The sequence below is a fragment of the Hyperolius riggenbachi genome, chromosome 11, assembly GCF_040937935.1.
Source record: "Hyperolius riggenbachi isolate aHypRig1 chromosome 11, aHypRig1.pri, whole genome shotgun sequence".
NCBI classification, from domain to species: Eukaryota; Metazoa; Chordata; class Amphibia; order Anura; family Hyperoliidae; genus Hyperolius; species Hyperolius riggenbachi.
In genome coordinates, this window is record NC_090656.1 from 228,850,354 (window position 1) to 228,873,757 (window position 23,404).

Below are 23,404 nucleotides of genomic sequence, written 5' to 3' on the forward strand. Positions count from 1 at the left end.
AGTGGTCACAGACAGCTTCTCCTAAAAACTGGGTTCTCGTAGAACAGGCCACCACTGCATGTGCATCTTACACACTTGGCTGGTCTGAGAGACCGGCCAAAATCCTTGCATCATGGCACAACCCCCTAACTCAAGCCACTATTAAAACCATGAGAAAACATCTACCAGGTTTAAACCTCATTTCATTACCAGGTAAACTTACGCCTCTCTGCGACGAAGTCAACTTCCCTGCAGCTACAGACATACCATTCCTACAGGATTGGCAGACGGGCTCAGGTCCTAGAGTAAGAGACTTTTTGACTCCGGAAGGGGTCATGTCATTCTCAGAAATGTCTGCCATGAGGAGTGACAGGCAGCTACGCCTATGGCAATATTTCCAGATAAGACACTTTATAAACTCCCTGAAACCCAAGACCTTCTTTAAAAAAAATCTCTCTCCTCTTGAGAATCTGCTGCTAAGCGAAGGGCCCCATAGACATCTTGTATCCCAGATATACCAATTGCTTCTTACATACCCCACCGACAACAAATTTCGCTTTGTTTGAATGGGAGAAAGATCTGGGTCTCACCCTGGACGACGAACAATGGGGGAAAATATTTTCCCTAAACCATAAAGGCTCTCTCAATGCAACAACCCAGGAACTGGGATACAAGATCATATCCCGGTGGTACAGAACACCTCAGTTACTCCAGAAAATGTTTGGTCACCTGCCCAATCATTGCTGGCGATGTAATTCGGGACTGGGAGATTTGTCACACATTTTCTGGAACTGTCCTAAACTTATTCACTTCTGGCAAGAGGTACATGCAATTATTGAAGAAATTACCTGCTCTAGCCTACCTTTTTCTCCGTCTTTTTTTCTACTGCATGACACACATGAGTCCATGAGGGCTTACAAAAAGTCGCTGACAATCCACCTCGTAAATGCAGCTAGATCCCTAATTCCATTAAACTGGAAATCGACTAACCCACCAACAATCAAAGCCTGGCTCAAAAAAATTGAAACCATATCACAGATGGAGGAGATGATACTCCGATCCAAAGATTGCTCAGAGCAGTTTACCCTAACCTGGGCCATCTGGATAGACTTCCAATACTCAGAGAAGTATAAGGCCATCATGGACTCAAGTGGCGTGTAGCTATCCCCATGACTCTACATGGTCTGTCTCTCTGGCTGTCGTGTGCAATGGACCCTCCCCTTTCCTTACTGGACAGAATTATACACATACTACTCCACACTGGTACTTGGTTAGATATTACAGCTCCTTCAGCATATCCTACTAGGGCAAACTTACTTCTAGGCCAGGTCAATAGTAAATCTATGTTTATCTTGATACCTACTTAGACCAAGACCATATATCATACACCTTTAATGTTATAAAAATATTCTATCTTGCATTGTTTTTCTTAATTTGCCACAAACGCTTATTTTGTAATCTTCTCTGTTACTACTTATACAAGATGTTTTTGTATGACATTAACCTGTACGCTATGTTTTCTTTAATAAACGTGAATTGTGAAAAAAAATGTAATACAGATGAGAGGTTCAATAAACAATAAACAGTAATTGGTGTTGTCCAGAATGCGCACAATGCGTGGGTCGCGTTTAATGCAGTCCTAGGCCGAAGAGGTCATAGCCTAGGGTCACAAAAACCTGTTTATTTGGGCAATTTTAATGGTGGCGAGTCTGACGTACATAAATCGCAGCAATGGCCGTTAGCAACGTCTGAATCTCACGAAATGTCTCATGCAGGTAGAAGACATATTGTTAGACTTGGGCTCCAAAGATGGGTTCCCTACATCTCTGCAAATAAGAGTTACAGGGCTCCAAATTTGGTAAAATCCCCCATAGGCTTTCATTGGGCCTCCTATTTACAGTTCCAAAATCTCACATCTTTTCAAAGGGCAATTGCTCAGCAGTGGCAAATTTTCTAGCATTGTAGGGACCCTTAGGGGGAACATGACTGGTTTCGGGCCCCTAGGCCAAAGAAGTCATAGCCTAGGGTCACAAAAACCTGTTTATTTGGGCAATTTCAATGGTAGTTATGCTGACGTACATAAATCTCAGCCATGGCCGTTTAGCAACGTCTGAATTTCACGAAATGTCTCATGCAGGTAGAAGACATATTGTTAGACTTGGATTCCAAAGATGGGGTCTCTACATCTCTGCAAACCAGAGTTACAGGGCTCCAAAATTGGTAAAATCCCCCATAGGCTTTCGTTGGGCCTACTATTTACCGTTCCAAAATCTCACACCATTTCAAAGGGCAATGGCTCAGCAGTGGCAAAACTCACCAGTCATGATCCCCCTAAGAGTCCCTACAATGCTAGAAAATTTGGTACTGCTGAGCCATTGCCCTTTGAAAAGATGTGAGATTTTGGAAAGTGAAATAGGGAGGCAATGAAAGCCTATGGGGGATTTTACCAATTTTGCACCCCTGTAACTCTGGTTTGCAGAGATGTAGGGACCCCATCTTTGGAATCCAAGTCTAACAATATGTCTTCTACCTGCATGAGACATTTCGTGAAATTCAGACGTTGCTAACGACCATGGCTGAGATTTATGTACGCCAGCATCACTACCATTAAAATAGCCCAAATAAACAGGTTTTTGTGACCCTAGGCTATGACCTCTTTGGCCTAGGGGCCCGAAACTCACCAGTCATGTTCCCCCTAAGGGTCCCTACAATGCTAGAAAATTTGCCACTGCTGAGCAATTGCCCTTTGAAAAGATGTGAGATTTTGGAAAGTGAAATAGGGAGGCAATGAAAGCCTATGGGGGATTTTACCAATTTTGGACCCCTGTAACTCTGGTTTGCAGAGATGTAGGGACCCCATCTTTGGAGTCCAAGTCTAACAATATGTCTTCTATCCGCATGAGACATTTCGTGAAATTCAGACGTTGCTAACGGCCATTGCTGCGATTTATGTACGTCAGACTCGCCACCATTGAAATTGCCCAAATAAACAGGTTTTTGTGACCCTAGGCTATGACCTCTTCGGCCTAGGACTGCATTGAACGTGACCCACGCATTGTGCGCATTCTGGACAACACCAATTACTGTTTACTGTTTATTGAACCTCTCATCTGTATTACATTTATGACTGCATGGCGACAAAATGCAAATTGCTATCCGCACGCTTCTTGTCCTCATGCAAGGCCTGGGTTGTTGTGTCTCAAAGCGTGGCCTTCTCCTCCTGCGCCACCCTCCTCCTGTTCCATCACGTGTGCTGCTGCTGTGTTAGTGTTGCCGGTCCCTGTTTACGGAACCTCTTATCTTTATTACATTTATGTCTGCATGCCGACAAAAAGCATGTTACCTGTGCAAAGAAAACAGACATTTCCCGCATTTAAAAGACAGTTTTCCCTTTGAAATTTTAAAATCAATTTTCTCAAAAACTATAAGCTCTTTTTGCTATTTTTTTTTCCTCTTGTACCCACTCCCAAGGTGCACATACCCTGTAAATTTGGGGTATGTAGCATGTAAGGAGGCTTTACAAAGCACAAAAGTTCGGGTCCCCATTGACTTCCATTATGTTCGGAGTTCGGCTCGAACACCCGAACATCACGGCCATGTTCGGCCTGTTCGGCCCGAACCCGAACATCTAGATGTTCGCCCAACACTAGCCAAGGGGTGTCATAAGCCACGGCAGGCAAGGATATCCTGCATCACCTTGAATGATAAAAACATAAATACAAATTATTAGGATAACATTACACATATATATTACAATCACAAATGGAAAACACACACAGAAAAAAACCACAACTTACCAAGCAACCAGCCACCATCACGATAAAACGCATTAAAAAAATCGCGACACCAACCAGGGAATTTGGCGACAACAGAGAAAACTTCCATGTCAGGGCCACACACAACTTGGACATTCAATGAATGGCCAAACTTCCGGTTCCGATACATGTATTCCTCTGCACTTGGAGGAACAAGTGCAACATGGGTGCAGTCAATGGCCCCGATGACATTGGGCATTTGGGCAAGATGGTAAAATGCCACTTTGACTTCATCCCATTGGGCACGGGACCTAGGAAAGTGGATAAAATGCTTATCCTCCGCATAACCATCAGGAACTGGGATAGAACCCTGCTCATGGTGGACTGGGACACCCCACAGGCAAAGCCACCCAGTCTTTGAAAGCTCCCATTGGCCAGGAACTGCAGGCAGTTTGCCCACTCACAGCATGACTTTGAGATGTTAATGGCCTGAGATAGGTCTCCAAACGAGCACAGAGCTCATCAAAGGCTGCCCTGTTCAGCCTTGTCAGCCTCAGAAGTTATCTGTCTGAAAGCAACACAACATCAGTGCATTCCCGTATGAGACGTGGAATGTGTCTCCTGCGCAGATTATAGCGGCATATGCGGTCGACAGTCCGAGCCTCATTGAACCAAACACCAAAGGGCTCCATCTGTAAATGAGAATGGAAAGGAAATAACAATAACAAAATTTTACAAACTAACATTAAACATACAGGAAAGCAGCAACTGAAATAACAAGTTGTATTAACTCCACCTACTAAATGAAAATAATATAATTATTGTCAACACCATTATCAACTATTGTAAGGGGGATAAAAAATAATGTTAAACATACCAATGTTCAAGGCATTCACACTATCAGGGCCCCTGGAGCAGAGGGCCCCCTCAGGACATCATACTAAACTCACTTCAACTCATAATCAAAAGACACATTCATTCACATTGACAACAAGAAATATGTTACAAAACTACCATTTCACCTTGAAACAAATGGAAGGCACAACATCAAACAGCACTTACTTGTTCAATCGCAAACCATTCTGAATCATCTCCTCATAAGCAAAGCTTATAAAGCCCAAAAACACCTGATCAATGTTACCTACTTTCTTTCATCATCATCATTATCACAATAATCACAAACACATGGTTCATTGATAGCGCACGTGCAGCACGTATCGGTTATGGCGCGCAACATTTTGCATGCGTAAAGTCGACGCTGAGCTCCATAACATTTTTGACAAGTTTACATCACGTGCTTTGTATTCAGTACGCGCGATCTGATGACTGATCACCTGCAAAATGTTTGATCACGCGATGCACCTCCTTAGCACGCGTATTACTTTTTTGCGCGCATAACACTTTGCGCGCGGGACTTATTTTATCACGTGATAAGGGGCATTTCACCAGCGTGCTAACAGTTTGCACCGCTTTGTGAATCAGGCCCATACTGTCTACCTGTGCCAAAACGTACTAGATCAGCCTGGCACCTCCATACTGTCTACCTCTGCCAAAGCCTACTACATCAGCCTGTGCCCGGCCGCAACTGGTGCCGCATACTGTCTTCCTATTCCGCAACACATTACATCATCCTTTGTCCTGGCATACTGTCTACATGCGCCACAACATACTACATCAGCCTGTGCCCAGGCATGCTGTGTACTTGTGCCCCAACATACTACTTAAGCCTTTGCCCTGGCATACTGTACACCTTTTCCCAAAATACTACATCAGCCTGTGCACACTGTCTACCATGTGCCACACCATACTACTTTTGCCTGTACCCTGGCATACTGTCTACCTGTGTCCCAACACACTACATCAGCCTGTGCCCTGCTATACTGTCTACCTGTGTCCCAACATACTACATCCGACTGTACCCTGGATGACTGTCTTCCTGTGCCCCAACACACTACATCAGCCTGTGCCCTGGCATACTGTCTACCTGTGCCCCAACACACTACATCAGCCTGTGCCCTGCTATACTGTTTTCCTGTGCCCCAACACACTACATCCGACTGTACCCTGGATGACTGTCTTCCTGTGCCCCAACACACAACATCAGCCTGTGCCCTGCTATACTGTCTACCTGTGCCCCAACACACTACATCAGCCTGTGCCCTGCTATACTGTCTACCTGTGCCCCAACACACTACATCCGACTGTACCCTGGATGACTGTCTTCCTGTGCTCCAACACACTACATCAGCCTGTGCCCTGCTTTACTGTCTACCTGTGCCCCAACATACTACATCAGCTTGTGCACTGCTATACTGTCTACCTGTGCCCGAACATACTACATCAGCCTGTGCCCTGCTATACTGTCTACCTGTGCCCCAACATACTACATCAGACTGTGCCCTTGCATAATGTCAACATATGCCCCACTGTTCCATACTACTTTCCTGTGGCCCACCAAGATACTACATCATCCTGTGCCCTGGCATAAGGTCTACCTGTGCCCCCAACATGCATCAGCCTGTGCCCCAGTATACTTTCTGCCTGTGCCCTGGCATACGGACTACCTGTGTCCCAACATACTACACCAGCCTATGCCCTGGCATACTGTCTACCTGTTCCCCACCATACTATATCAGCCTGTGCCCTGGCATACTGTCTACCATATTACCTCATCCTGTGCCCAGGCATACTGTGTGCCCGTGTACCTGTGCCCCAACATACATCATCCTGTACCCCAACATACTACATAATCCTATGCCCTGGCATACTGTCTACCTGTGCCCCAACATACTACGTCATCATGTACCACAATATACCCCAACAGCCTGTGCCTTGGCATACTGTCTACCTTTTCCACAAAATACTACATCTGCCTGTACCCTGACATACTGTCTACCTGTGTCCCAACACACTGCATCAGCCTGTACTCTTGCATACTGTCTACCTGTGCCCCAACATACTATATTATCTTGTACCCCAACATACATCAGCCTATGCCCTGGCATACTATCTCCCTGTGCCCCGACATACTACATCAGCCCGTGCCCTGGCATACTCTTTACCTGTGCCCCAACATGCTACATCCACCTGTACACTGGCATTCTGTCTACATGTGCCACAACACACTACATCAGCCTATACCCTGGCATACTGTTTACCTCTGCTACAACATACTATATCAGTCTGTGCCCTGTCATACTGTCTACCTCTGCCTCGACATTCTACATTAGCCTGTGCCCTTGCATACTGTCTACCTGTACTCCAAAATTCTATATGCATGATAATCTGAGTGATCAGATGAGATGAGAGCACTAGAGACCCTGAGTAAAAGTCACCATACACATTGACAAAGGGGGGTAAGGTGGTGTTAATGGACAAATGCATGAATAAACAAATGTGCTTTAATATCCTTAAAGGACTTCCGAGGCCAAAATTAAGATAATCACACTATACCTTTTTATTAGCAGAATCCACAAAAGACGTCCTGCCCATCCTCCGCTCCGTTCCGCCATCAATGCAGGTCTTTCCGTTCCCCTATGGCTTGGCCTGACCCCACCGACCGGGTCACATCGATTCCACCTCTAAAATGCTCCGCGGCTGCGCACTACGCTTTGCACTTGGGGAGCATGCCGGGACCTAATACGCGGCGGGAGGCGGGCAATAGGCTGCGCAGTCACGCTAGCGGCAAAGCGTACTGCGCAGCCGCGGAGCATGGCGGCGGCCATCTTAGAGGTGGAATCGATGCGACCCGTTTGGTGGGGTCGGGCCAAGCCATAGGAGAACGGAAAGACCTGCATTGATGGCGGAACGGAGCGGAGGACGGGCAGGACGTCCTCCGTGGATCCTGCTAATAAAAAGGTACAGTGTGATTTTCTTAATTTTGGCCTCGGAAGTCCTGTAAAGCGGAACTGAAAACATTTATAAAACTAACAGTCTAACTTACCTGGGGCTTCCCTGTCCTGTCATGCGCCGGTCTTCCACGATCCCCCGTTCACCCGCTGCCAGGTAGTTTCGGTTTCACAGATGGGCCACTGCGTCTGCGCGGCTTTGGCCAAGCATATCCTTCTCTGTGTTCCAGTCCACAATAGCACTATTGCAGAGGGGAATGCAGAAAAAGCATACGCTTTGCAGGGCTGTGCAGGCGTACTGTTCCCTCCACTTAAAAGTCGAGGAACGAAACTAGCTGGCGGTGGGGAATGGAGGATCATTGAGGAAAGCTGTGGGACAGGCCAGCTGCAAGGGGCTTGCAGAAGCCCCTGGCAAGTAAAAATGTTTGTTTTAATAATAACTTCAGTTCTGCTTTATCGACACTCAACAGTATGCAGTATTGAAAAAGAACTCACTGAAAGATCATTAGAAGTGTTTGGAACTCATTTTGAAGGGTGGGTTGGAACAGGGTTCCCTGTGCTTAGATGATTATACACAACTCAAAAAATCAATTGCACATCCCATATTATCACTTTTTTATGCACTTCCTAAGACACACAAAATGGTGACTCCACCCCCAGGGAGACCGAATGTTTCAGGTAGAGGGAACCTCGCTGATGAGATCAGCCAATCTGTCGATCGATTTCTGCGCCCATTTGTGGAAGCCTTTCCGTCCTATTTATGAGACACAAAAGACATCCTCACACGTCTACAGAACATGGAGGTGTCTGAGACCACTATGTTAGCGAGTGTAGATGTAGAGTGCCTCTACAGTAATATTCATCATGAACTAGGCATTGCAGCAGTCTTACACTTCCTGAGTATGAGAGGTAAACAACTGACTTCTTACGTTTTATACTCATTCACAATGTCTTTCTGTTTGAGGGTGCTTATACCATCAGCAGAGGGGCAGTGCTATGGGCAGTGGCGTAGCTAAGGAGCTGTGGGCCCCAATGCAAGTTTTACAATGGGGCCCCCCAAGCACTCTATGCATAACAATTGATACGGCGCACCAAAACCTGCCATTGGCAACCACAGTGTCAGAGGTGCAAGAAGGGGATGGAGAACAGTTTATTAATGATTACTACTATTCAAAGTATCTATAGAAGTGATTATTATGAGCACAGGACCAATAGAGGACTAATACTGCAGTTGTGGGAGGACCCTTCGGGGCCCCGATGCGGTCGCTACCTCTGCACCCCCTATTGCTACGCCCCTGGCTATGGGCATACATAGATTTGTTCCTGGGCTGGTGGGAGGACACCCTTGTTTTCGTCAGGATTTGATCTTTTACACTTCTCACATATCATACTGGGGGCAGTTCATAGAAAATGTGGTAATTCTATGGGATCCATCCCATACAAACATATTAGCCAAGTGTTTTTCAAAGCGTTAGCATTTTTAAAAGCACTCAGAATCGCTCTGTGTGCACCGGGTCTAGGTAAGGATAAGAGAGCGAGTGACAGTGAGATAGAGGGATCAAAAAATGATGTAAATGAGGGAAAGTAGCTGAGATTGATGAATATGGTTGAGTGAGGGTGGCTGAGAAGGCGTGAGGGTGGCTGAGAAGGAATGAGAGTGGCTGAGAAGGAATGAGAGTGGCTGAGAAGGAATGAGAGTGGCTGAGAAGGAACGAGAGTGGCTGAGAAGGAACAAGAGTGGCTGAGAAGGAACGGGAGTGGCTGAGAAGGAATGGGAGTGGCTGGCACAGAGTGAGAGTGGCTGAGAAGGAACGAGAGTGGATAAGAGAGTGAGTGTCAGTGGGAGAAAGTGATTTAATATGAAAGTGATATAAATAATATACTTACCTCAAAATCTTGTCTTCTTACTCTTTTCATGAGATTAGATGGCCTGTTACTGGTACCCAGATATTTGTCTTTAGCTCTGTAATGAACTTCAATGCATTGATTACTTCAGGGGCGTCTCACCCACCAGGCAAGTATAGGCGGTTGCCTGGGGCGCCATGAGGTGGTCAGGCGCATTCCCCCGCTGCTGCTACCGAGACCATGTTTTAAAAAAAAATATATAATATAACCTCCCGACTCCGGTGCTCGGCATGCTACCCCCATGTGCTCAGCAATGCCTCCACCTCCATAGACGCCCCCTCCGTCTCCCCAGCCATTAGAGCAATTAATACTGCTCTTCTCCACCAGGCTCCTCCTTTAAAGCCGCGCCCCTTCTTCTCAGTAGCCACACGGGTAAAGTGTTTACCTCGTGTGGACCAGTCTTTAACTCCGCCCCCTGCCAGTCAAACCAGGAGCCAGCAGCCAGCCAGCTTATGCCCCGACAGTCTGACCCCCTACCTTTGTCACTGGCTGCACACAGACACTGGAGCGAGACAGCAAGGGGGCAGATGCAGTCTGAGAGAGAGAAGAATGTGAAGTGTCCTGTTGGAGTATGTAGTAGAATGTGCCCTGCTCTTTTGATTCTAGAGTTTTCTTTAAAAGCTGGTTAGGCTGTAGGCTGGTAAAGCTGTAAACATGTGCTTTAGTGCTGTCTCTCCCTCTCCCCTCTCTGTTCCTCTGCCCCCTCTTCCATCCTATGCTGTCTCTTTCCTTTCCCCTCTTTGTTCCTCTGGACTCTCTTCCATCTTATGCTGTCTCTCCCTCCCCCCCCCCCCCCCCCCGCTCTGTTCCTCTGCACTCTCTTCCATCTGATGCTGTCTCTCCCCTCTGTTCCTCTGCACTCTCTTCCATCTGATGCTGTCTCTCCCTCCCCCTCTTTGTTCCTGTGCCCCCCTCTTTCATCTTATGCTGCCACTCCCCCTCTTCTCTTTCCCTCTGCCCGGATTATGTGTATTTTCTGGTGAAAAGCTTCCGCGTTACGATTATTTTCTGACATAACGTTTCCCCATTACAATTATTTTCTGGTGAAACGATTCCACATTACGATTATTTTCTGACAAAACGCTGCCGCCTTACGATTGAATTCTGGTGAAAAATGCTGCTGCAATAAGTGTATTTTCTGGTGAAACACTGCCACATTACGATTATTTTCTGGTGAAACGAATCTGAATTACGATTATGTGGGGGAGCCACAGGTTTTCTCGCCTGGAGTGACAAAATGGCTAGAGGCACCCCTGGATTACTTGGTACATAAGTCTGAAAAAAATACAAAATAGTAAAAAAAAAGTAACCTAATTTATAGAAATACCAGGTTGAATCTTTTTCAATAACCTAGACCCTTTGATGTTCTTTCCATACTCTCTGGCTTATTTTTGTCATATTGTCTCAAACAAAGCACAATTTCACACAGATAAACACCAACTCTTCCCCCCCAAAAAATTAAATCGTAAATAAATAAATAACATATACTTCTCCTTCTATGTTGGACATCTGATGTGATAGTCCATATCAACCTGATGTGATAGTCCATATCAACCTGCCAGAAAAAACAGATTACATTATTAACTGGATATATAAATCCCTTACTCAACTGCTTGCTAAGTGCAAAATAAAATACATGCTAATTGTTTTACTTTATTCTCTTCATTCGCTCTACAAAAGCCCTTACAGATGCGCTCTATACAAAAACGAAGCGCGCAGGTAAGCAGCGGGAGGGTAAAAAAAACGTACAAAAAAAACAAAAATCAGCGATTTTGAATTTAGATGTGAACAATTGATTATTCGATCGATTTTCATTCACTTCTATGATGTCAATCAGAAAAACGATTGAAAATAAGATCGGACATGTCGGAAATTACAATGTGTGTGTGTATATATATATATATATATATATATATATATATATATATATATATATATTCATATTTGTCAAGGATGTGAGTACAGCAGTATTGTGGCTGTTCCGGCAATCTCAGCTGTTCAGCAGAAATGCCACATTACCGCAACTCGTAAACTCTAGATTGGAATACTAAGACAGGAGGGGACATTGAAATGCTAAGTATAGATGACAGTTTGGTGGGACAAACAAAGTTTGCAAATTCCACAGAGGTGCTCGAATACCCCTTTTTAAAATCCGAGTTGATTCGGATCCGGATGTTCCGGATGATCCGATGGTCTCCCACCATCACCAGAGCATAGAGAATGGGATGGGTGGGCTGTCCGGTCACTGTTCCCAGAGCACAGAGAATGAGATAGGTGGGCTGTCCAGTCACCGCTCTTAGAGCATAGAGAGCTGGATAAGTGGGCTGTCGGTTCACCACCCTCGGATCATAGAGAGCTGGATGTGTGGGCTGCCTCATCACCACCCTCGTATCATAGAGAGAGCTGGATGGGCAGGCTGCCTCATCACCGTCCTCGAAGCATAGAGAGCTGGAAGGGTGGGCTGTCCGATCACCACCCTCTGATCATAAAGAGCTGGATGGGTAGGCTGTCTGGTCACCACCCTCGAAACATAGAGAGCTGAATGGGTGGGCTGTCCATTCACCGGCCTCAAAGCATAGAGAGCTGGATGGGTGGGCTGTCCAGTCACCACCCTCGGATCATAGAGAGATGAATGGGTGGGCTGTCCGGTCACCGTCCTCAATGCATAGACAGCTTGATGGGTGGGCTGCCCGGTCATTGCCCTCGGAGCATAGACAGCTGGATGGGTGAGCTGTCCGCCGATCACTACCCTCAGATCATAGACAGCTGGATGGGTGGGCTGTCTGGTCACCCCCCTTGGATAATAGAGAGCTGGATGGGTGGGCTGTCTGGTCACCACCCTCGGATCATAGAGAGCTGGGTGGGTGGGCTTACAGTGGCGGACACAGCCAGCAGTGGGCCCCTGTGCAAAATTGTAATTGTGGGCCCCCTACGCGCGCCGCGGCAAAATATGGGCGTGGCTACAACCTGCGGCGCGCAAAGCGCGCCGCGGCAAACAATAGTGGATAGAACTGGGCGTGGCAATGACCGGATGAGGGCGGAGCTAACTGTAACTTAAAGCGAACCCGGGGTGAGGGTTTATTTCCTTTTAAACAATACTAGTTGGCTGGCGGCCCTGCTGATCTATTTGGCTGCAGTAATAAACTGAATTACACCAGCAACAAGCATGCAGCTAATCTTCTCAGTTCTGACAATATTGTCAGAAACCCCTGACCTGCTGCATGCTTGTTCAGGGTCTATGGTTGAAAGAATAAGAGGCAGAGGACCAGCACGGCAGCCAGGCAACTGGTATTGCCTAAAAGGAGAGAAATATGGCAGCCTCAATATTATTCTCACCTCAGGTTCCCTTGAAAAGTGCAACGCAAAGACAGTGGGCCCAAGTTTTGGTGACCCTTTCCCCAGAAAATTCACATAATTGTGCAGGTTTTCTCAAGAAAATACACATATATGCCCAGAAAATACGTGCAAACATGTCGGCAGATATGCCCAGAAAATATGTGCAATCATGTCGGCAGATATGCCCAGAAAATACGTGCAATCAAGTCGGCAGATATGCCCAGAAAATACGTGCAATCAAGTCGGCAGATATGCCCAGAAAATACGTGCAAACAAGTCGGCAGATATGCCCAGAAAATACATGCAAACAAGTCGGCAGATATGCCCAGAAAATACGTGCAATCATGTCGGCAGATATGCCCAGAAAATATGTGCAATCAAGTCGGCAGATATGCCCAGAAAATATGTGCAATCAAGTCGGCAGATATGCCCAGAAAATACGTGCAATCAAGTCGGCAGATATGCCCAGAAAATACGTGCAAACAAGTCGGCAGATATGCCCAGAAAATACGTGCAAACAAGTCGGCAGATATGCCCAGAAAATACGTGCAATCATGTCGGCAGATATGCCCAGAAAATACATGCAATCATGTCGGCAGATTTGCGAAGAAAATACATGCAATCATGTGGCAGACCTGCCCAGAACATACACCTGCTAATATAAATAAAACAAAAACATTTACTCACCTGCAGCAGCAGACCTCCTGTCCCAGCCTCCATCCGGCGCGCAGCTCCCATGGGTGGTTGGGTGGATAGGTAGCCTAGTGGGTGGGTGGGTTGGTAGCCTGGTGGGTGGGTGGGTAGGTAGCCTGGTGGGTAGGTAGCCTGGTGGGTGGGTGGGTAGGTAGCCTGGTGGGTGGGTGGGTAACTAGCCGGTAGGTAGGTAGGTAGCCCGGTGGGTGGGTAGGTAGGTAGCCTGGTGGGTGGGTGGGTAGGTAGGTAGCCTGGTGGGTGGGTTGGTAACTAGCCCGGTAGGTAGCCGGGTGGGTGGTTAGGTAGGTAGCCTGGTGGGTGGGTAGGTAGGTAGCCTGGTGGGTGGGTTGGTAACTAGCCCGGTAGGTAGCCGGGTGGGTGGTTAGGTAGGTAGCCGGGTGGGTGGTTAGGTAGGTAGCCGGGTGGGTAGGTAGGTAGGAAGCCTGGTGGGTGGGTAGCCGGGTGGGTGGGTAGGTAGGTAGCCAGGTGGGTGGTTAGGTAGGTAGCCGGGTGGGTAGGTAGGAAGCCTGGTGGGTGGGTAGGTAGCCGGGTGGGTAGGTAGGTAGCCGGGTGGGTAGGTAGGAAGCCTGGTGGGTGGGTAGGTAGCCTGGTGGGTGGGTAGGTAGGTAGCCTGGTGGGTGGGTTGGTAACTAGCCCGGTAGGTAGCCGGGTGGGTGGTTAGGTAGGTAGCCAGGTGGGTGGTTAGGTAGGTAGCCGGGTGGGTGGTTAGGTAGGTAGCCGGGTGGGTAGGTAGGTAGGTAGCCGGGTGGGTGGGTAGCCGGGTGGGTGGGTAGGTAGCCTGGTGGGTGGGTTGGTAACTAGCCCGGTAGGTAGCCGGGTGGGTGGTTAGGTAGGTAGCCGGGTGGGTAGGTAGGTAGGTAGCCGGGTGGGTAGGTAGCCGGGTGGGTGGTTAGGTAGTTGGGTGGGTGGTTAGGTAGGAAGCCTGGTGGGTGGGTAGGTAGCCGGGTGGGTAGGTAGCCGGGTGGGTGGTTAGGTAGTTGGGTGGGTGGTTAGGTAGGAAGCCTGGTGGGTGGGTAGGTAGCCGGGTGGGTAGGTAGGTAGGAAGCCTGGTGGGTGGTTAGGTAGTCAGGTGGGTAGGTAGGTAGGTAGCCGGGTGGGTAGGTGGTTAGGTAGCCGGGTGGGTAGCTATCCGGGTGGGGGGCCCGACTCCTATCCTCCCTCCCTCCCTTCCTCACCTCGGGGGGCCCCCTCCCGATATGCGCGGCGGGAGAGCGAGCGGCAAATGCAGGAAGTCTTCAGGGCTCTCCAGGCATCCGCTAGAGGCCCAGCCGCTGAGTCTCCAATATGTCTCCAACTGGAGACATATTGGAGACTAAGCGGCTGGGCCTCTAGCGGATGCCTGGAGAGCCCTGAAGACTTCCTGCATTTGCCGCTCACTCGCTCTCCCGCCGCGCATATCGGGAGGGGGGCCCCCCGAGGTGAGGGAGGGAGGGAGGATAGGAGTCGGGGGGCCCCCCGGGGGAATAAAATAATAAAAATTAAAAAATACTTAATGGGCCCCTGAAGAAAACGGAACTTCAGGGGCCCTCGTGCGGCGGCACGGCCGTATGTCCGCCACTGGCTGTGCAGTCACCACCCTCAGAGCATAGAGAACTGGATGGGTGGGCGGTCTGGTCCCCACCCTCAGATCATAGGGAGCTGGATGGGTGGGCTGTGCAGTCACCACCCTCGGATCATAGAGAGCTTGATGGGTGGGCTGTGCAGTCACCACCCTCAGAGCATAGAGAGCTGGATGGGTGGGCTGTGCAGTCACCACCCTCAGAGCATAGAGAGCTGGATGGGTGGGCTGTCCAGTCACCACCCTCAGATCATAGAGAGCTGGGTGGGTGGGCTGCCCGGTCACCGCCCTCGGAGCATAGAGAGCTTGGTGGGTGGGCTACCCAGTCATTGCCCTCGGAGCACAAAGAGCTGGATGGGTGGGCTGTGAGTTTATTCTTGCCAGTCTGATCACAATTGTCTGATCGCTTGAACGATTTTTCACTAAAAACGGGACCATTAGTGGCCAGGCCACCTTTATGGTTGCCACTATCGATCCAGTTTCTAGCAAAAAATCATTCAAGTGATCAGATAATTCTGATCTGAAGTCAAATATTGTAATATATTGAACACCATCAACAAGCCACTTTTTGCTTCCCATTTATACCAGCCAACCATAAAATACAAATTTTGGTTTGACGATGGGTGGATCGATTGTGCCCATCAGTGGAGAATATTTACAACCAATCTGATCACATCGATCAGAATTATCTGATCGCTCAAATGATTTTTTTGCCAGAAATTGGATTGTTTTTGGCCACGTTTAGGGTGCATACACATTCAATGTTGATTGTCCGATCATTACCCAATTTTACCACTTCCAGACACCTTAGCTGTGCAATCTTCTCATTGCATTCAAAATCTGTTGGGCAAACATTGGTCAATCAAAATTGGATGTGTGTTGTGTGCACCTTAAGGAGAGTGACGTTTGACTAAAGCTTAGCAAACACTTTCAATTATGATTTTCCAATCATTGACCATGTAAGGTGCCCATATATCAGCTGACTTTGGAAGCTGATTGACCAAAAAATGTGATTATTATTAAAGAATTGGTTGAAAATCGATGCTGCCTAGTGCAGGCCCGACCAACTATGTGACCAATTGTGGGCCGAAGTTGGTTGTGTTACTCGATTGCACCTATTGCAAGATGTCTGTCCAAAGTTGGTTGGTCAGGTGTGCGGCAGTATGGCGGCCAATTTCGGGGCGAGTGACGAAACAACGAAAAACCCCCACCACTGCCCCCCATGTATAAATGTGCCCCCCGGTGTGTGCATTTATACATTACCTGTCCTGTGTCAGCCTCCGCGTAGGGCCCATCCGTCCTCCAGGTGGCTCTGCGCATAGCGTGTGACACTGTGCGCCGCCACCAGCGTGTATGCGGCAGAGCCACCCAGAGGACAGATGGACACCACGTGGAGGCTGACACAGGAAAGGTAATGTGTAAATTCACACATTGGGGGGCACATTTATATAATTTATACATTAGGAGGCAGCAGCAGGGCAGATACAGCGGACTCAGCCGATTCCCTGAAGATTTAATGCTGTATATGGCAGCTCGACAAAGATGCAGATCCCCCCCTGTCAGATTCGCTTACAGATAAATGTGTTTCTTTGTTGAATCTGCCCGTAATCTACTGATCTATGGCTACCTTAAGTTTAATGTAACAAATATTCAATACTATGAGCACATTAGGTAAGTCCTCATATTACATGGAGTTGGTAAACTTGGTCAGTGATTGACCAATCATAAATGAAAGTGTGTATCAGGCCTTAGGCCTTGTTCACATTAGGCAAGGCATACGGCCGTGCGTTCAGGACACAAGCGCACCCAATCGCATGCCATCCGCGTTGCGCTGCAGATCCTATTAATTACAGTGAATGGAATCAGCAAGGTGCTTTGGCAAATATGCATTCAGCAGCGCGATAGCGCATCACACTGCTGCGCAGCGCTCAGTCTGAGCACCAGAAGTGCTCTCTATGCACTTCTGATGTTCTTGCTGATCGCATATTATACTTGCTGCTGAAATGTGCACGGCAGCGCGTATGGTGTGAATAAGGCCTAAAAGGGCTTGTTTACACTGAGCGTTTTCGATTTTTCTTTTAAGCGCTGGTGATTTTAGATAAAAGTGCTTGTGCAATGATTTCCTATGAGAGTGTTTTATTAAAATCACAAACGCACCACATGTACCATTTTCTTTATCTCAATGGAAGGTATAGGGAAATCGCAAAGCGTTGAAAAAGTGCTTTGTATAGTGATTTCCTGAGTGCTTTTATGAATAAATAGATTGTATTTATTCATTTTCGGGATAAACAGTTCACTTCCTGACTGATGTCAAGAAGTGAAAAAAAAATCATCACTGAGCAAAAGCGCTTAGAAAGGCATTTCTTTCAGCAAAAAGCACTGGGAAAAGCACTGTAATAAAAAAATCACAGTATAAATCGGCTGACAGCACTTGCGATAGCTCTGGCGATTTGTAGTGTGAACGAGGCCTTAAAGGAATACTTAAGTAAAAAAAAAAAATGACATTTACTCACCTGGGGCATCCCTCAGCACCCCGAAGCTGGATGGTGCCCTCGCAGCCCCGCTCCGATCGTCCTGTCCCCGCCGGCGGCTACTTCCGGTTCGGCGATAGCCGAACGCGGAAAATCAGCCGCGTTCCCAGCCTGTCGGCGGCTGTCGCCGAACCAGAAGTAGCCGCCGGCGGGGACAGGACGATCAGAGCGGGGCTGCGAGGGCACCATCCAGCTTCGGGGTGCTGAGGGATGCCCCAGGTGAGTAAATGTCATTTTTTTTTTGACTTAAGTATTCCTTTAAGCCTTGTACACGCTTTCAATTATAATTGGCCAATCACTGACCAATATTACCACCTGCATGTAGTATAAGTTCCCCTACACAATTTGCTCATAGTATTCAATATCTGTTGACTCTCATACATGAACATTGGTTACTGAAATTGGCCAGCGATTGGTCAATTGTAATTGAAAGTATGTACCCGGCTTACATCACATGCAAAAATGTCAATAATACATTTCTATGTGCTGTCCTTGATTTTAGGAAGCATCTCTGATTCAGCAATGCAATTTTTCATTGACAATGGTTGCTACTGTGAAATCAACGGACACAATTATAATGCAAACATACTTCTTGTTTGAAAAATGGCATGTGAGAAATGGTTTGCATTTCCTGTCCTGATGACACAAGTGTGGACATTGACACTAGCACTGCATGAAGCAGAGCACATTTTTTTCTGTTGTCATGCACGTTTTCTGCATAGGAATACACATTTAAACTGAGAACCAATGTTAATCAATTCACACTTAAGGTAGCCACACATCATACAATTTTTTTTTAATATTTATTTTTAATTGAAGATTTACAATCAATTTTTCTGATTGATTGTAACATTCTAAAAATTAGATCAATGTACCACACCTGTGTTAAATTTTTCCCGAATTATGGGGGAAAAAAAAGTTGAAAACTCTGAAAAAAAAGGGTTGTGTCTCTACATTACAAAATTATCTACCGCGCACGATACAATTTAAAAAAAAAATTTGATCAGAAACTTACACCACTCACGATCAAGAAAATCATGCTGACAAAGAATAATTTTTACTGACACACACCCCATGCAGCTGCAAAATGGGTGTGGCAACGCCAAAGAACATGGGCACGGTCATGAGTGGTACCAAACATACATGACCTTAGCAGCCATGTAAGTGCTCCTACGGAGGAAGTTTGAGCACCGCCATAGTGTTTCCCCCCAAAATACACATAATCTAATAGCATTTCACACAAAATGCACGTAATCTGGCAGATTCCCTCCAACATACACATAATCGAGCAACGGTTTCCCTCCAAAATAAACCAATGTGACTACAACAGTTTTAACAATGGTTCCATGACTGTTACAAATGTTACCATATATTTATGGATAATCCATAAAGGTGGCCATCAGGGCCGTGCAGAGGGTCTTTAAGTGGGGGGTGCTCAAATTTAAAAAAAGGGGCCTGGCAATGCCTTCCCCCACATATCCCCCCAGACCCCCCCTCCCCCCCCCCACACACACACACACACACACACACACACACACACACACGGCCGTATCTCTTAAGAGGCACCCGTGGGCCGGTGCCATGGGCGGCCCCTGGGGGGGGGGGCGGCCACCTATTGGCTATATATTTTTTTTTTTTTTTTTTTTTTTTTTATACCTCTCAGTTTTTTTTTCCTTGTATGTGCGGCCTGTGGGGGGGGGGGGGGGTGTATGAGCAGCGGAGAGCAGGCACACACTCATCAGGGGAACTCTCTCCCCCCTCCAGAATTCAGCAAAGTGGCAGCGCCCGGCCGGGAACTTGCTACTTTCTAGCATCCGCTCCTCCCCCCCCATCCACTATCCTCGTCTTCCGTCTCCTTATGCACTTCCCCTTTCAAGCTCCCGCCACCTGCCGACTTTGAACTTGGGGGCCGGCCGGGAGCTAATAATTGGCAAGCAGCAGCCACTTCTTTGATAGTCAGGAGGACTCTAGCTAGTGGGAGACTGAAGCAGCTGCAAGCGGTGACTTGGTGAGTCAGTTTAGTGTTACTGTGTGCTTGCCAGCTGCAGCAGCCCCTAGCAGTCTTGTCCTCCTATTCAATCTGCCCTGTGCCGCGCTGTCATCAGACAGATGACAGTCACAGCTGTGTGGCATAGGGTTGCTAGGCAACAGCAGGAAGCAGATTTCTGCTTCATCGGAAGTAGCCTTCTGCAGCGTTGCCTGAGAACAACCATGTGAGCTGTGGCTGGACTGAACGGGACAGGAAACCCTTTATCTCACTCAGGAAGCAGTGACCCGTGTCTGTAATGCCATGCATGACACAGAGTCCAGGCATCCACATGATGACAGCTGGATCCTTGTCCTGTGCCTGGAATAAAACAGGTATGGAGGGGGAAGGGGCTTTGAAAGGAGCACACGATCATCAGCCAGTCACACACATCACATCAAATAGCTGCCCCGTGACCAGATGTGTTTTCAATATCGCAGTGTCCTCAGTCTAACTCCCCCTCACATAAATCCTATGTAAAGTGAGGGGTGTAGATTGAGGACACTGCAGTACTGAGAACACACATCTGGTCAGCCCAGCCCGTTAGACTGTTCTGATCAAATCTGCTGACATTATTGCTCGTATTTCTGGTCAAATCTGCTGAAATGATTGCTCGTAGTTCCGGTCAAATCTGCTGACATGATTGCTCGTAGTTCTGGTCAAATCTGCTGACATGATTGCTCGTAGTTCTGGTCAAATCTGCCGACATGATTGCTCGTATTTCTGATCAAATCTGCTGACATGATTGCTCGTATTTCTGATCAAATCTGCTGACATGATTGCTCGTATTTCTGATCAAATCTGCTGACATGATTGCTCGTATTTCTGATCAAATCTGCTGACATGATTGCTCGTATTTCTGATCAAATCTGCTGACATGATTGCTCGTATTTCTGATCAAATCTGCTGACATTATAGCACGTATTTCTGATCAAATCTGCTGACATTATTGCACGTATTTCTGATCAAATCTGCTGACATTATTGCACGTATTTCTGATCAAATCTGCTGACATGATTGCACATATTTCTGATCAAATCTGCTGACATGATTGCTCGTAGTTCTGGTCAAATCTGCTGACATTATTGCTCGTAGTTCTGGTCAAATCTGCTGACATTATTGCTCGTATTTCTGATCAAATCTGCTGACATGAATGCTTGTAGTTCTGGTCAAATCTGCTGACATTATTGCTCGTAGTTCCGGTCAAATCTGCTGACATGATTGCTCGTATTTCTGATCAAATCTGCTGACATGATTGCTCGTAGTTCTGGTCAATTCTGCTGACATTTTTGCTCGTATTTCTGATCAAATCTGCTGACATTATAGCACGTATTTCTGATCAAATCTGCTGACATTATTGCTCGTATTTCTGATCAAATCTGCTGACATTATTGCTCGTATTTCTGATCAAATCTGCTGACATTATTGCTCGTATTTCTGATCAAATCTGCTGACATTATTGCTCGTATTTCTGATCAAATCTGCTGACATTTTTGCTCGTAGTTCTGGTCAAATCTGCTGACATGATTGCTCGTATTTCTGATCAAATCTGCTGACATGATTGCTCGTAGTTCTGGTCAAATCTGCTGACATGATTGCTCGTATTTCTGATCAAATCTGCTGACATTATTGCTCGTATTTCTGATCAAATCTGCTGACATTATTGCTCGTATTTCTGATCAAATCTGCTGACATTTTTGCTCGTAGTTCTGGTCAAATCTGCTGACATGATTGCTCGTATTTCTGATCAAATCTGCCGACATGATTGCTCGTATTTCTGATCAAATCTGCTGACATTATTGCTCGTATTTCTGATCAAATCTGCTGACATGATTGCTCGTAGTTCTGGTCAAATCTGCCGACATGATTGCTCGTAGTTCTGGTCAAATCTGCCGACATGATTGCTCGTAGTTCTGGTCAAATCTGCCGACATGATTGCTCGTAGTTCTGGTCAAATCTGCCGACATGATTGCTCGTAGTTCTGGTCAAATCTGCCGACATGATTGCTCGTAGTTCTGGTCAAATCTGCCGACATGATTGCTCGTAGTTCTGGTCAAATCTGCCGACATGATTGCTCGTAGTTCTGGTCAAATCTGCCGACATGATTGCTCGTAGTTCTGGTCAAATCTGCCGACATGATTGCTCGTAGTTCTGCCGACATGATTACATGTATTTTCTGGTCAAATCTGCCACGATTGAATATATGTTCTGGGCAATCTGCTCACATTACGTGTATTTTCTTGAGAAAACCTGCAAAATTATGTGAATTTTCTGGGCAAAGGGTGACCTAAACTTGGGCCCACTGTCTTTGCGTTGCACTTTTAAAGCGAACCCGAGGTGAGAATAATATTGAGGCTGCCATATTTATCTCCTTTTAAGCAATACCAGTTGCCTGGCTGCCGTGCTGGTCCTCTGCCTCTAATTCTTTCAACCATAGACCCTGAACAAGCATGCAGCAGGTCGGGGGTTTCTTACAATATTGTCAGAACTGATAAGATTAGCTGCATGCTTGTTTCTGGTGTAATTCAGTTCACTACTGCAGTCAAATAGATCAGCAGGGCTGCCAGGCAACTAGTATTGTTTAAAAGGAAATAAATATGGCAGCCTCCATATCACTCTCACCTCAGGTTCACGTTAAATTACAGTTAGCTCCACCCTCAACCGGTCATGGCCACACCCCTTTTTTATAGCCACAAAAATTAATCCAGCACCTGCATAGCACCCCTCCCAAAAAACCTGGAGCCGCCACTAACTGTACTTATACTAATTATTTATATAGCGCCAACATATTACGCATCGCTGTACAGAGTATGTATTGTCTTGTCACTAACTGTCCCACAGTGGGGCTCACAATCTAATCCCTACCATAGTCATGTGTGTATGTAAGTATCGAAGTCTAGGGCCAATTTTTAGGGGAAGCCAATTAACTTATCTGTATCGTATGTTGTTGGGATGTGGGAGGAAATCAGAGTGTCTTAAGGAAACCCACACAGACACAGGGAGAACATACAAACTCCTTGCAGATAGTGCCCTGGCTGGGATTCGAACCAGGAACCCAGCGCTGCAAGGCGAGAGCGATAACCACTACACCGCCGTGCTGCCATACTGCTGTACTATATTGTACTGCCATCTTCAGCAGTACTTCACAGAGTATGTAGTCATGTCACTGACTATCCTCTGAGGAGCTTACAATCTAATCCTACCATAGTCTAATGCCCTACCATATTATTATGTAGTTATATAGCACTGACATCTTCTGCAGCACTTTGCAGAGAACAGTCATGTTACTGACTTTTCTCAGGGGAGCTCACAATCTAATACCTACTACTACTTTGTGCGAGAGAACACTGGCTAATGTGTGTGTGTGTGTGTGGGGGGGGAACATTTCCTACTTGATTTTTTAGGGTCACTTTACTCATACCCAGGGAGAAAACATGGCCCCACCGACTTTGGCTTACTAGAAAATTTTAATTGGCCACACCCACTGGGTTATGGACACGCCCACTGTATTATGTGACCACACCCATTTTTAGCCGCGGCGCGCTTTGCGCGCCGCCAACATTCTCGGGAGGGGGGGGGGGGCGCCGTAGGTTTGGGGTGCCTAGGGGAGCCCAAACCCTAAATACAGCCCTGCACACACACACACACACACACACACACACACACCTTTATAGCAGTATCAGGCAGACTTTGTGTCTCTTTCCAACCAACTCTTTTGATGCTACCACCCTTCAGCAGTGATAGGTTAGGGT